This window comes from Mya arenaria, chromosome 7, assembly GCF_026914265.1.
Source record: "Mya arenaria isolate MELC-2E11 chromosome 7, ASM2691426v1".
In the NCBI taxonomy this organism is placed as follows: domain Eukaryota; kingdom Metazoa; phylum Mollusca; class Bivalvia; order Myida; family Myidae; genus Mya; species Mya arenaria.
The window spans coordinates 21,578,255-21,594,502 of NC_069128.1; positions in this window are offsets into that span (position 1 = coordinate 21,578,255).

Consider the following 16,248-nt stretch of genomic DNA (forward strand, 5'->3'; position numbering starts at 1 on the left):
ATCAAGGCCCATTGCTCCGGCTTTAATAATTGTCGAGTTATGCCCCTTGGTCAACTGAAAAAGTAACTGTGTTGGCGTTTGCAAAAATAAAATAAAACAATACGAAAAACATACTAGTTTTACCTTTTCTCTCATCTCTACCAAACTACCTAGGGGTGCACAAGTTACGACAACATAAAGAGATTTTAGTAGTTTTCAGAATTGTGTAGCAAAGCAATCAGCATGCCACCTTATTTTTATTATGCAGATTTTGTGGAAATTTATGTCTGGCAAATATTAATTTTCCATTATTCTGGGCAAATGACGTTTACACAATTAGCTAGTTTGTCAGTTGGGTTCGCAAACATAATCCTCAATATAGGTTAAGGACCACATAAAGAAACTAATATTTCTTAGTAAGTTTATTAAGTTATTTGCTACAGTTGTATGCTTACATTAAGTGTAGAATAAAAAAAAAAATATTGCGTCACAGCACGTTACTCTTTTAGCATGGGGGTGGCATATAGAGATTTTAGCACTGCTGAATTCATCGGAACTGCATATCAGTGTGCTAGATCATAAGTATGTTCAAAGATCGGTTCATCCCGACCCGAGCGTAAGATGTTTTGCGCATACGGGGTTAACCGAACCCATCTTACACCAGCGGCCATGGTAGATGTTTCTTTCTCCTACTTAGTTAAAAAATAAAAAAAGTAAAAATGTACTTTAATTTATTTTTTACACATGTGTACTTTTTTTTATTTTTGCCCGATTTTCACCATGTCCAAATATTTGGATCTACTTAGGCCCCCCTCCCCCCAAAAAAAATACCTGTGTTTCCGGTAACCCGACCGACTCTATTTTTTCCTCGCCGACCCTAATCTTTTTTAGACATAAAAGTAAAAAAAAAGATTTTTTTATAAATTCTATCCAAAAAAAATATATTTCTTTAAATATATCATTCTTATTTCGTTATTTGTCTTTCAATGTTCCCGGAGAATATACTTTCATTCCTGATTATGTATTACCACGGACCTATAAACCATGGTATTACCGAGACGAGAAAACAAAATGGCGGAGGGCGGCGAACCCTGTCCGATATCTTAAAATTGGCAAACGCATGTTTACGGTCCAAACACGTGGTTGATCCCCGGAGAGATATTTTGCTGTCTTTATAATGAAAATACTTTGAATTATAGTTCGCGGTGCTATTTTAATATCCATATCCATGTCAAAAATAAAACTTACTTTTTTACGATATCATGCAGGCTTCTTACGATTAGGCTTTGCTAATTGATGCAGGCTAACTGCCAGGTTCCAATACACATTTCATTAATCGTTATATTAATTTATCAAATGGTTATTTATTTCGCCTTATTTAAGTCCTATCAACTGAACTCCAAACAAAAACCTGCGAAAGTTAATAACACTTTTACATTTATTGGAATGTGTCGGATACCGTATGATCCCATTTGATTGTCTGGATTTCGCTTAGGCTGGTACGAAAATACAATACGATCTAAAAATAATAATCAATAATCGTCGTCTGGGAATTTTAAAACAATGACCGAAATGTGTGAATTCATTATAGATATGAATGAAACTTTGATTGTAGTAATGTACGAAAATAAGATTCGTAACATAAATCCATATCCGCATTTACTTGTTCTTTTATTAACCTACCTCCACTTGAAGGCCTAGTTTAAGGAGCTCACAGTTGACAAGTAAATCGGCGATTTTCCTCCAGCAAATCAAAAATTTAGTTGATAATTGACTGTTTGGCTAGAAAATTATCACAGATTTGTTGAAATTGAAGTGCTGGATTTTCCTAAAAACCGATCACGGCTTATAAACGAGTATTGTATACAAAAACACCAGATTTCATGGGCAAAATTGGCGGGAAAATACGGTAGTCGAAGGTAAGGAAATGATTTCAGACAGTAAACAATGCTGTTTTATCAGACTTTTTGTAAATAAGGAAACGCGTAGATATAACCTAATTGATCTGATGCAACAGAAAATTGCATGATATGGAAAGTGTAAAAAAAATAAATAAAAATAAAATCCCGACCTACCGACACTATTTTTTTCGCCATGTTACCGGAAACACAGGGTTTATTTTTGCCTTATCTGGTATGGGAGAAAGAGACGTCCGATGTCGTTTGAACTTTGGATTTGGCATAAACACGACGTGACGTGCTCAAATTGTTTCATTACGTCCCATGAAATACATATACAATATATGACAACATTCTCTTAACTCGTACGATAATGTTTAAATGCATTACATTTAAAATGTATCAACACTTTTTCTGTCCAAGTAGCATGTGAATATAAAAATTGCTTGATAATTTAAGATTTTGTATTTGATTATAATTCAAAACAAACTTTTTTTTCAACGTTGAAATGTCATAAAATTGTCATTTTTGGTTGGAATTGTATTAGACTCGCATTGGATATAAAATATGTTTTGATTTGATTATGGTCATACCCGTACGTTGAGATTTGACGTCTAAACACTTAAATCTAACTATATTCCAACGTTATTTTAATGTTGTGGTCTTTAGATGGCACAACGTCCAACCAACGTCAATGTTTATTTGGTTTGATCATTTAATGTTCGTTTCCGTTTCTTATGTCCTACCACTAAAGTATCTTTTATCAAATTGTATCAAATTTTATCCTCATTGCGACAACATTCAAAACCCATGTTCTTCAATTAAAATATGAAACCATGATATCCAACATTGCCATTTGAACACAAATAGTAAATTTTCAGATGATTATATTAGCCGGTAAGGGACTGGCATGGCAATACTACAAAAGACCGTTGGTGTTGAAATCATAGTTAAATAATATTTCAAGATTTCGAGATTCCAAATCATGAATTCGTGGAGTCAAATTCGTGATATCGTGTTTTCTTGAAGTTGAAATTGTGAATTTAAATTGCTTCATAACCATAGCAAAAAATGATAAGTATGTGTTGAAAGCCATATAAAAATACGATGAATCAGCTAGATTTTAGTGCTTGTATATTATACTTTTATGTGTAAAATACATACCGCTACGTATTATTCGCTTTTAAAGTTGATGCGGCGACGATCAACGCATAAAGCAGAAATTATGGGGCGACGCTGATGATGATGATAATTATGATGATGATGGTTGTGGGGATGATGCTGGTGGTGGTGGTTTTGATTGTGGTGATAATGATGGTGGTTGTGATGATGGTGTTGATTATGATGGTGAATAAGATTAGGGCGTAGAATATTAATGTCATTTTAAAAAATATACGGGAAAAGTAGGCAGGAAAATTGGTCAAATTTAAGTTAATATTTTAAAGTAGAGCCAAAATTGTTAGTTGAAACTGAATTATTCTCCCCTTGGAGTGTTCACATGTACATTTTCTTGGTTACAATTGACGAGTGCATCAATCAATGAAAGAAAGACGTCCATGATGACCTATATCAGTCATCTGAGTCCTCTTGTTGAACAAAACTAATGTTGTGTGGAAGTTTTTAGAAACAATATAATCTTCAAAAGTGTTCCTTACGTTGCACTGGTAACCAGTGATATACGCTAATAAAATGCGCCAATGTTATTGTGTTAACAGTGAAATGCAAATACAATATTAGTATTGTAACTATCATTATGTTTGCACAATACTTAAAAAGTAAATAGTTTGAATAAATTTCACAATTGCACAATTACCAGTGATTCTTGACAAGGAAATAATACTTAGCTCATCTGAGCACAAAGAGCACATGTGGAGCTGTGAGAATTGTTGGATTTCTGGTGTTTGTCCGTCGTTAACAATTGACTTTTCTAGAAACGTTTGTAATGACGTTGAAAGTAAGCATTATCAAGGATACATGCCCGTCAGTCTGACAAAAAGGCGAGAATATATCTTACGTCATACGACGATTCAATTCTCTGATAGTCCCAAATGACGGTGTTGTGCGTTGTCGTTTGAGTCGGGCCAAACGTCAGTTCAAACGTTTTCGCAGAAAGATCAATTGATTTGGTTCACAATTAAACCGATCTTACTAAATCTTTGTCAGAATTTACGTCTCTAAAAGTATAGTTCAAGGCTTGGTTAAGTGGACACAAACAACTAAGTCTGACCTTGGTGGAACTTTATCAACCACTATTGTACAAGTATGTGTTTTAATTATCTTTTATGAGGCGAAAGTGTGCATTTTGCCACTTAAGAAAGTCGTGTTTATGCGTTGCAAATAACCGCGTAAACGTGGTCGACTTCGTTTATGCGGCGATGCTGCTATGCGGCGTTACTGCTATGCGGCGATGCTGTTATGCGGCGATGCTGTTATGCGGCGTTACTGTTATGCGGCGTTGCTGTTATGCGGCGATGCTGTTATGCGGCGTTACAGTTATGCGGCGATGCTGTTATGCGGCGATGCTGTTATGCGGCGTTACTGTTATGCGGCGATGCTGTTATGCGGCGATGCTGTTATGCGGCGTTACTGTTATGCGGCGTTACAGTGCACATCTACGTTGTTGGGATAGGAATAGGGGAACACTTCTCTTTAGAAACTATCTATGTTGTCCTGTCTGTCTGTGGTGATTGTATGGCAGATATGGGTTGATGGTAGCCATACTGAGGTTCAATAAGCTCTGGCTTGACTTTTTTAGAGCCCGTCTGGACCGTGTTTGATACTGAGTCGGCTTGACCCAGCTAGTAACCACAATTAGGATACAGAGGGCTGCTGGAGACCTATTGTGTCTACAAGAGACAATATAAAATTACATGTGCGCCCTTATGGGGTTTGAGTGATTCAGTGGAAACACGTTTTGGTTTTCTGAAATCGGTTTCGATCTGCGGAAGTATGTTTATTTAGTTGTTTGGTACTAGAATATTAACACATTAGGCTGGGAAAACACAGGATGGACTTGAAAGGTGATACTTCCGGCTGAATGGGCTGATATGAAACTCACAAAAATATCGCTTAGTGAATAAGAGTTGTATTAAATACAGATATTGATATCTTGAATAATAATAGCTTTAATATACGTCTAATGTGTTGAAAAGAACATTAGACATAATGATATTCTTCACGTAAGGTTTCAATATCTATATTTAATACAATTCTTATTCACTAAGCGATATTATGTTGCGGCGTAATTTAAGAGAAATGAAAAAGGTAATAATGCCAGAATACACTTAAAGCTGCATGCATTCAAGTTTCTTTTTCATTCTTAAAAATAAGGATCAAGAATGTGTATAAATGTGATAACTTCCTAGTATCAGTTGAAACAGGAGTGTGATAGTGAGAATTTATAATTTAATGTATTTGAATTTTTAGCTTTCCATTTTGGGTCTCAAAGAAAGTGCAAATAGATAAATAAACTTAAAAAGAAGAAAAGGATATTAAAAATTAGGAAATTTTAAATAGTCTGACCTTGAAATGACAATTACATGTACCTTGAAGTGGTCAATGTTGTAGGTATATTGTAAGTACAAATTAAGAGGAGTAATATCCATGTCAATATTCACCCTTATCTTAGTAAAGAAATATGCAATATTTAAAAAATAACAATTTTTCTGATTTAAGATTTGATCGTGGTCATTTTGAACGCCATCAGATCGCAGATTTTTATATATAAGTTCAAAAATTGATATGTTATGCATTTTTCTTAAACCGCTCGTGACGGTTTAAGCCATAAAACATTAACTTTCGAACGGGAATATGAAAACCTATGATTTGATTTATTGTCAGCAATCTTATATCATTGGTTTGCAGATATTTACGCAAAAAAAATTTGCTCTTTCCAAGACAAAATATTAAAAGTTGTCAAAAAGTTCAATCTGTGAGAGTGCAGCTTTTACTGAGGTTTTATATAGTGGAAAATTGCTTGTTTCAGTGTAAGATTGTAATATATTTTACCGAGTGAGCACGAAAAGAAATATTTCACGAATGACGTAGCTACAATGGAAATATTCATTTTCGGGGTTCACGAGGTGAAATGTTTTGCGATCTTAAACTGAAAGATTTTTTTCTTTTTAAAATATGCCTAAAAAGTATAAAATTTGACATTTTATTGTTGTTATTTAGAAAATTACGCTAAATTGCATGCACACTTAACGTCATTTCGGAAATGATGCCGTTGAAATTGTATCCTAGCCCAATGCGCGCTGACGTTTTATTTGGAACTGAGAGTGGGCTAAAATTGCAAAACAGTAAGAATATCAAATTGATATTTCACTGTTTGGTTTAACCAGTATTTATTTTGATAATATAGCAAGTTTAAATACACACATTATAGCAAATCGTAAAGCAATCATGATAGTCAATATTTGTAGGTATGAGATAGCAATTAAAGTTCACATTTCACCGAATTGAGAAGTATTAAAGCATAAATGCTTATTCTGAGTCTTCTTCTGTTTATCATTAGAAAACATGACATGTGGTGTTAAATACCACAGTTTACATGCGATATTTGATTCGTATTTCACAATAGTAACTAAAGAAGAATAGACATTGATAACTGTTACAGTGGAGAGCGTAATTGAGACGTGAAGAGATTTTAATATGTATATATTTTTATATGAATAAAAGGAAAGCAAAAGTTTGACATTGTTTAGTGCGAAAGATAGAATAGGAGTGAATGAATAGAGCAGATAGAGAGATCGAAGGGGAGGAGAAGTTACTTAGCCGTGTCAGAGACGGTGTGTTCAATATTGAAACTTTTGTTTGTAAAACGTTTGGTGTTAGCGATAAATGCTTGTTCTTGGTGGAAGATATGCTTGTTGATACTTCAGGTGTAAGATTCGTCTCCAAACTATATGAGCTGTATAGTTATCGTGTCAAGGGTACTGAAATTTTCAAACAAGACCTTTCTTTGCTTAATATATAATGAACATGTGAAAAAATAGTGGTAGGTGTCTTTTATTGCTCCACATGTACAGAGGGGACTCTCTACGATATTTTTTGAGAAGAGATGTACATTAATGTTGCTGCAATGCATTCTAAGGCGAGCATGGTGGATGTTGTTGACCATAGACCCTTGGTTATAGTGAGCAGCTACACGAGCATTTTTGTTTAACGTCAAGCTAAATGATTGCAGTGATGTAGTTTCTCTTGTCGATGACGGACGCGTATTCAACAAAGAAATTGTTGAGGACAGAAACGATTGCCAGAAGTGTTGCGATTTGCAATGGAAGTTCCGTAACTACGAAGAGTCTCTGAGACTATATGATGTAGTTTTTGAAACTGATGAAGGCAATAAGCTAGAAAGATAGGATGGAGTCATAACATTTCGTAGAAGAAACACAGATTGTGTTTTGTACATTTCAATTTGAGATGCTTAAGGCATGATTTTCAAATAGTGCGAGCCAAGTCGCTCCGGTTATTATACGAGCTGCTTCTCATTGACTACCAGGTCATCTTAATCTGCGATGGTTATGTTATTTCTGACAGAATCAGCATACTGAAGTATTGGGCAAATAAAGTTTTTGTACATAATTTCAAGGGAATGTCGGTCTAGAATGAGCTTAAATTTCCGTAATGCATTAATGCTTGTCCATGCCTTAATCTCTTTAATAATGGAAATGTGTTCGTGCCAAGTACCAGACGATGATAGAGACTTCTTGTATATTTGCATTATTCAAATCAATTTGTGGATGATTGGGTTTGTTGTGTTAAGAGAAGAAGAGATTCTGTCTTTGATGGGATAAAGGTAACTAGCCACTGGTTGTCCCATAGGTTGATTTTTTTTTCAAAATCAGAATTCACTGTATAAGCAGCTTGAATAGGATTATCAACTATAATGAATAGTGTCGTATCGTCAGCAAAAAAGTATTATCGTTGTAGTTCGTCGACAATATCGTTTATATCATTTGGAACTCCTCGGCCATTTTTTTCAAAAACAACCTCGGACGTATTTGGACGGTTTACATACTCAAAAAGTGGTACGTCTAAGTCCGCTGCAAGTAGATCGCGTAGTAATTTTATTTAGCAGTTAAACTTTATGTCTTAACTCTTGGGAATCTTAATTATGTTTGCAATAATAAACTTCACTGGTTATCAATTTAAACTTAGATCAATTTATACAACTCTAAAACACTAAATTTAATTAACGATATAATTAAAAAAAAATGAACATACATCCGAGGTTGTTTTTGATAAAAAATGGCCGAGGAGTTCCGAATGCGTTTATATATATGAGGGAAAGCAATGGACCTAAAATTGAACCTTGGGAAACTCCCGCCGAGATGACATTACTTAACATACGTACATTGATTAATGGTCGCATTTGATAACATACGTACATTGAATAGAGGAGGCATAACGTAGGGACGCAACCGAAATTTAAATGGTTTAAAACTTTGGAAGGGGATTTTGGATACTCCCTCAATATTCTTTTAACAATTCAAGTCCGAAATGGTGCATTTTTAGCGTATTTTATTGTGTGTGTTTTTATCTCCGATATTGACATAAAAACGAACCTTGGACGTTTTTGTTTGTGTTTTTTTTTTTTTTTTTTTTTTTTTTGGGGGGGGGGGGGTTAAGGTTTACCTTAATTTGCTTACCGCATGTCTAAGATTAACATGCATAGATAGTATAAATAGATTAACAATATTCGTGTCAATAGCCAAATGCATTGTATAATTCATTCTGTCAATACGACAAACTGTTGTAAAGACATGATATAAGCCATACCATGCTATAAATTTAGTGTATGTTCTTATTTGATTATTATTTAATTGAGTAGTGTTCAATTTTCGCAAGCCCTGCTGGAAACATCTTGACTGTTGATGAGTTTTATTATAATTGTGACAAGTTGAAAGTTTGTTTTGATTGACACAAGTTTGTGGGTTTGTTTTGATACGAGCCTACGACGAAAGAAGCGGCGTGAAGTTAGCAGCCTAGCGGCGTATCGGCCGAGTGGCGAACCGGGCAAGCGGCGTGAAGTTAGCGGCCGGGCGGCGTAGCGGCCTTGTGGCGTATCGGTCTCGCGGCGTGAAGTTAGCAGCCTAGTGGCGTTGCGGCATGAACTTAGCGGCCGAGCGGCTTGAAGTTTGTGGCATAGCGGTCAAGCGGCGTAGCGGCCTAGTGGCGTTGCGCCCTAGCGGCGTGAAATTAGCCGTCGAGCGGCATGAAGTGTGTGGCCTAGCGGCGTAGCGGCGTAGTAGCATTGCGGCCTAGCGGCGTAAAGTTAGCGGCCGAGCGGCGTAAAATGTGTGGCCTAGCGGCGTGAGGTTAGCGGCCGAGCGGTGTAGCGGTAGCGGTTTAAAGGTAGCCGCTGAGCGACGTGAAGTTTGTGGCCTAGTAGCCTAGCGGCGTAAAGTAATCGGTCTGGCGGCCTAGCGGCGTAAAGCCTGAATCGGCCTGGCGGCCTAGCGATGTGAAGTAAGCGGCCTAGCAGCCCAGAGGCCTAGCGGCGTGAATTTAGCACTTAGCGGCTCAGCGGCCTAGATTTATTTATTATTTCAAAGCATTTTGATGCGTAGAAAACTATAATAAATGGCCGTCTTTTAATGCATAAATGAACATCCTGTAGCGATTTTCAGCATTCTTAAGACATCACCACCATTGTTGCAAACTATATATTGTTTGGTTTCAGTCGAATAGAAGTAAAACTATCCTTTTACAGCCCTTTATGGACAATGGAAACGAAATTATTTTATTCTAGCATTTTGATTTTATTCCTCGAAAAGTCGATCTAGGAGCCAAGATGCCTGGCGGCCTAGTGGTGTGAGGTTAGCGGCCTGGCGGTCTAGCGGCCTTCCGGTTTCTATTGCATTGCATTTTTTATGCGTTTTATTCGAAAATAACGACAGATTTACGTTAAAATCACAAATAAATATCCTTTAGCGATTACCAGCAGTTCTAAGAAGCAATCCCCATGTTGCAAAGTATGATTTTCAGTTTCAAATGAAAATTAAGTAAAAACTATAATTTTTTCAGCCCCTGATGGAGAATGGGATTGGTTTCTGTAAGGGGCTATACAAATATAGTTTTGGCTTATTTACGATTAAAACCCAGACCGCTATGCCGCTTACTTCACGCCTCTAGGCCGCTAGGCCGCTAACTTTACGCTTCTAGGCCGCTTACTTCACGATGCTATGCTGCTAGCTTCACGACGCTAGGCCACTAACTTCACGCTGCGAGGCAGCTTACTTCACCCCGCTATGCCGCTAACTTCACGCCTATAGGCCGTTAACTTTACGCTTCCAAGCCGCTTACTTCACGCCGCTATGCCGCTAGCTTCACGACGCTAGGCCGCTAACTTCACGCTGCGAGACCGCTTACTTCACCCCGCTATGCCACTAACTTCACGCCGCTAGGCCGCTAACTTCACGCTGCGAGGCCGCTTACTTCACCCCTCTATGCCACTAGCTTTACGCTGCGAGGCCGCTAACTTCACACCGCTAGGCCGATAACTTCACGCTGCGAGGCCACTAACTTCACCCCGCTATGCCGCTAACTTCGCGCCGCTATGCCGCTAGCTTCACGCCGCTAGGCCGCTATCTTAACGCTGCGAGGCCGCTTACTTCACCCCGCTATGCCACTAGCTTCACGCCGCTATGCCGCTAAGCCGCTAATTTCACGCTGCGAGGCCGCTAACTTCACGCCGCAATGCCGCTTACTTCGTGCCGCTAGGTCGCTACACAGCTAACCTCACACTTTGAGGCCACTTACTACACGCCGCTATGCCGCTAGCTTCACGCCGCTATGCTGCTAGCCCATGCTAACTTCACGCTGCGAAGCCGCTTACTTCACGCCGCTATGCCGCTAGCTTCACGCAGCTAGGCGGCAAGTCTATGCTAACTTCACGCTGCTATGCCGCTAGGCCATGCTAACTTCACGCCGCTATGCTGCTAGCCCATGCTAACTACACGCTGCGAGGCCGCTTACTTCACGCCGCTATGCCGCTAGCTTCAAGCAGCTAGGCGGCAAGTCTATGCTAACTTCACGCTGCTATGCCGCTAGGCCATGCTAACCTCACGCTGCGAGGCCGCTTTCTTCTCGCCGCTATGCCGCTAGCTTCACGCCGCTAGGCGGCGAGGCCATGCTTCCTTCACGCTGCTATGCCGCTAACTTCAGGCCGCTATGCCGCTATGCCGCTTACTTCACGTTCCTGACGAAATGTTCCTTATGAGGGTCTCAAAAGTCAATAAACATAAAATATCTTTAAAACTGCTTTTCCTCATTGTATCAAAGAGTAGCTGTGAAACTATGTGAAATATTGGCTTGTATATTTTGCTAGCACATGTGTGAATAGACCACTAATTTCTGCAAGACCAAATGACAGGACTATGCTTTGATTTTTATTCATCATGTCAAAAACACTATAATGAATCATATTTGTATATAAGCAAGCACGGGCCTGGATAATTTGTGCAAGACCAAACTATAGAATACAGGACGATGCTTTGTTTTGTTAATCATCATGTCAAAATATATCTAAATAATTCTGATGTTTGAAGTATACAGATATCCATAGCGTTTTGTCTTATCATACATCTTATTTTCATGAGTTTGCGCGCGATTTTGCATGTTCGACAAGGGTCTTCTCAACTTACAAAGCAATAATTGTGCTGATAAGCCCCAGGTGAGAGTCATTATTTCCCACAATTCTCAGGAGAGCAGAGCATTACAACTCAATATTCTCAAATTATCCCAAGACACATTGACTCATTTTTGGGGCACGCAGACTTTTTTCGTAGTAAATTCTCGTGAGAATCGTATTATTCCGTGCTTGGCACGGAACTAAAGGAACACGTTTGATTGGTTGAAGGAACATGCATGAAATATTCGGTAAGCCCGTGGTTAATACGGAAACACACGAATGACATAATTCGTCTGCACAGTTAGCTCGACCCCAGAATGTGTGTTCCAAGGTTGTTACTATATTTGACGTTCATGATCATTGGGGAAATGAGTAGATACATGTGCACAGTGTACATGACGCATTAGATAATATGGAATTCCTTTATTATCATAAACGATATCGCCGTAATCAAAGTAAACTACTTGGAAAAGAAAAGGTTCTCAAACATACATGTGCCTTTTTTGTGCTTTGATATAAATTATCGAGAAGAGATGTGTAAAATGTATTTCATGACCTTCTAAATGTTGATAAAGGGACTCGCTCATGTTTAGACACCAAGCACGAGTTATCCCGGTAATGCATCTGACAACACTTATGATTAATTTACTCTTTGATACCGAAGTTGCAGAAAACACACACAATTAAAGTATAAAAATACTTGGTAGTGGGAAGCGAAACCACGCCGGTACAATTGCAGAAAAAGAAAAAGAATACCATTTCCAGTCGCCCAAAAGGACTCATAGATAGTTGACTGATATTTTAACCTTTATTGAATGAATTGGTAACATCACGTGATAATGTAATCAACCAATCACGATACACCCTTCTGTTGAATCGCATTATTTAATGTATTTCAAAGCGTGGACTTAAAGGACACTTTTTGAGGAAATATCATTTTAAGGGTTTTTAACGATAATTATAAATGCTAAATGTTCTTGTAATTATTTTATTCAATTACCATAAGACATGTGCTGGATTTTTTTGGATAAAATTTTAATTGTCGATGGCCATGCCAAATCGATTCTATCTATAGCCGATTTCAGCCTGGTATGTTTTATAGAAGGTCATGCCAGGTTGAATCTATGTGAAGCCATAATCTGGCATGTAGGGTTATGGGTCTTGATGCTCGGACAATATGCACGTGAAGTTAGCGGCCTAGCGGCCTAGCGGCGTGAAGTTAGCGGCCTAGCGGCGTGAAGTTAGCGGCCTAGCGGCGTGAAGTTAGCGGCCTAGCGGCGTGAAGTTAGCGGCCTAGCGGCCTAGCGGCGTGAAGTTAGCGGCCTAGCGGCCTTAAATGGTATCTTATTTCAAAGTATGAATATATGCTTTTTCTTCTTAAACAATGATAAATTAACTGTTTTTGAGCACAAAATATCAATTTCAAGCGATTTTCAAAAAAAAATTCAAAAAAGTTTATCAAACATTTTTCTATTTTATAGCATGAAAATCGCTTGAAATTGATATTTTGTGCTCAAAAACAGTTAATTTATCATTGTTTAAGAAGAAAAAGCATATATTCATACTTTGAAATAAGATACCATATTAGGCCGCTAGGCCGCTAACTTCACGCCGCCAGGCCGCTAGGCCGCTAGGCCGCTAGATCGCTTGATCGACTTCTTGGAAAAAATGTTGAAAATCGCTTCAGACTGATGATTGGTGCATATAAACAGCAAATATATCATTTTGTTAGCAGAGCAGACATGTTTGCATGCTATAAAATAGAAAAGTGTTTGATAAACTTTTTTGATTTTTTTTGTTGAAAATCGCTTGAAATTGATATTTTGTGCTCAAAAACAGTCAATTTATCATTGTTTAAGAAGAAAAAGCATATATTCATACTTTGAAATAAGATACCATATAAGGCCGCTAGGCCGCTAACTTCACGCCGCTAGGCCGCTAACTTCACGCCGCTAGGCCGCTAGGCCGCTAACTTCACGCCGCTAGGCCGCTAACTTCACGCCGCTAGGCCGCTAGGCCGCTAGGCCGCTAACTTCACGTACATCGGACAATAACGTATTTCAAATATCAAATTATAGCAAAGAAAAATGCAAGACTAACATGATAATTATGTTAATATGTAACATGTTCTATCTTGTATGTGTATAATGCATGGTTGATTGATTTATTACTGGACCCCTGCTGTCTATATATTTAATAGGTTAAATTAATTTATAATTATGCTCTCTTTTTTCTTGACATGTGTTGTTTTTTGTGCCTGGTAGGTACGTTCTGAAGAATGAGCCTGACAGGAAACATAGAATCAATTTGATATGGCCTAAGTCACCATTGAATATTCAATCACTCAATCAAACAAAGAATATAAAGCCAAGTTGTTAAAATGTTTTCTCTTTGTCATGGAAACTTATGAACGCGTTCGGTTGGTTGACGAACAAAAAATATATGAAAATTGATTCACCCTTTGTAAATGCGAAACACACGAATTACAAAATTCGTCTGCAGACTAAATTCAATGATACAAATACATTAAACAAATATTGCGGAACTTAACTAATACATTCGTTAAGGCCATTTTTACTCACACATTAAGACTATGAAACTAGGAGTTGAAACAATTCGCACAACAACAACGACAACAACAACATCATCATCATCATCATCATCAGCAGCAGCAGCAGCAGCAGTAGCAGCAGCAACAACAACAACAACAACAACAACACGTAGAGGGTTACAAACGTATTAATGAAAATTACTTGGAATAATGGCAGCCATAACAATAATTGGCCACAAGATGGGAAGACAAATGGATCATTCGAAGTTATTGTAAACGAATCCATTATCGAAATAATAACGATTTAGACGTAAAAGATGTGTTATTTGGTGCCAAGTCGTATTGTTTATGGTGATTTTACACAGGGGGTTATGAGACAGGTAGCCAAGGCCACACAAACTTAAATCATATTTTCATCCGAATTTAAGACCAACTACAGCAAGTTTTTGTATAGTTTTGTTGGTTACATTAGATTTAATCTTGGATCTGTGAATGGTTGAACATGTACACGAGAGTGAAAGTTTTCTATTGGTTTAGATGTTCGCCACGGACCAAAGAGGTCGTGGATCCGAGTACCACATGACATGGGCGTTTTCGTGTGCTAAATATGTCCCCTCTCACCAAATATGTCATGGGTTCGAGCACCACATGACAGCTAGAGTGTTCTTGTTGTACATATGTCCACATACTATCAAAGAGGTTATGGGTGCGAGCCCCACGCGAGAGTTAGGGTTTTCAAGTGGTATAGATGTCCGCCTTGTACCAAGCGGTTATGGGTGCGATCCCCACCAGAGTAAGTGTGGTCTAGTGGTATAGGTGTCCGCCTCTCACCCAGTTTGTCATGGGTTCCAGCCCATCTTATGTGTGGCGACGGTCTTCTAGGGGTAAAGATGTGTGCATTACTATCAAAGAGGTCGTGGGCTCGAGCTCCTAATGGCAATTTGAGTTTTCTAGTGATATAGATGTCGGCCTCTCATCGAAAAAGCCATGGATCCAAGCCATATATGAGAATAATTGTATTCTGGTTGTATAAATGTCCGCCTTTCACCAAACAAGTTAAAGGCTCGAACTCCAAATATGAGAAGGAGTTTCCTTTTGATATCAATGTCCGCCTCTCACCAAAGACGTCGTGGGCTCAAGGTTCGAGCCCCACATAACAGTGAACAATTTGTATTGATTTAGATGTCCACTTCTCATCAAAGTGATTGTGGGCGCGAGCCAGATATTAGAGTGAGAGGTTTCTATTGATATGAATGTCCGCCTCTCACCAAAGAGGTCGTGGGTTTGAGCTTTAAATGAGTGTTCTCTTGTATTATTAATGCACGCCTCTCACGAAAGAGGTCATGTGAGTTAAAGAGTTTCTAGTGGTATAGCTGTCCGCCTCTTACCAAGGAGGTCGTGGGATCGAGCCCCACAATACTCTTAGTTTGAGCCTTTCAAAATACTGCAAAAGTAGCTTTTTACCCAGGTATTTACGGTCGATCCCCTCGAACTCACAGGGACCGACGAAAATACCTCGAGCCTCGGAAAATTCGAGCCAACCGGTGTTGCTTACCTATTGTTTAAAGTAATCAGTCTTTCACATCTCGTTTGAGCCAACGAGGATTTCGAGCCAGGCGAGTTCGAGCCAACGGGGTTCGACTATATATATATATTGCTGTATGCTTATATATATTATATTATTATTATTATTAGACCAGATTTGTTGAGCGCCCTTTTCATAAAAAAATACGTTCAAGGGCGCTTTACAATTAAACATGTGACATATCGCAGATATGTGGAAATCACCAAAAGTGACATATTTTAACATATTAAACCAATTCAAGTGAAACTCATATGTTGTAAAAAAACACACACACAAAGTGTCTAAAAATGCTATATGCAATAAAATAAGCATAAAAAAGTAAAATAAGAATAAGAAATCAACAACATAACACCAAATATATATATATATATATATACATATAGTTACTGTAGTTCTGTATCGTAAAAATAAGTAGGGATAAAAACAGTCACAGTTGTTATCTATACGTTGTAGGAAGTTTTGAAAAGTTGTGTTTTGAGAGCTCTTTTGAATGAATTAAGTGATGATTCTTTTCTGAGAGTGTCCGGGAGAGAATTCCATAGTTTTGCGGCAGCAACTTTGAAACTCCTATCACCGTAAGAGACCAGTCGACATTTTT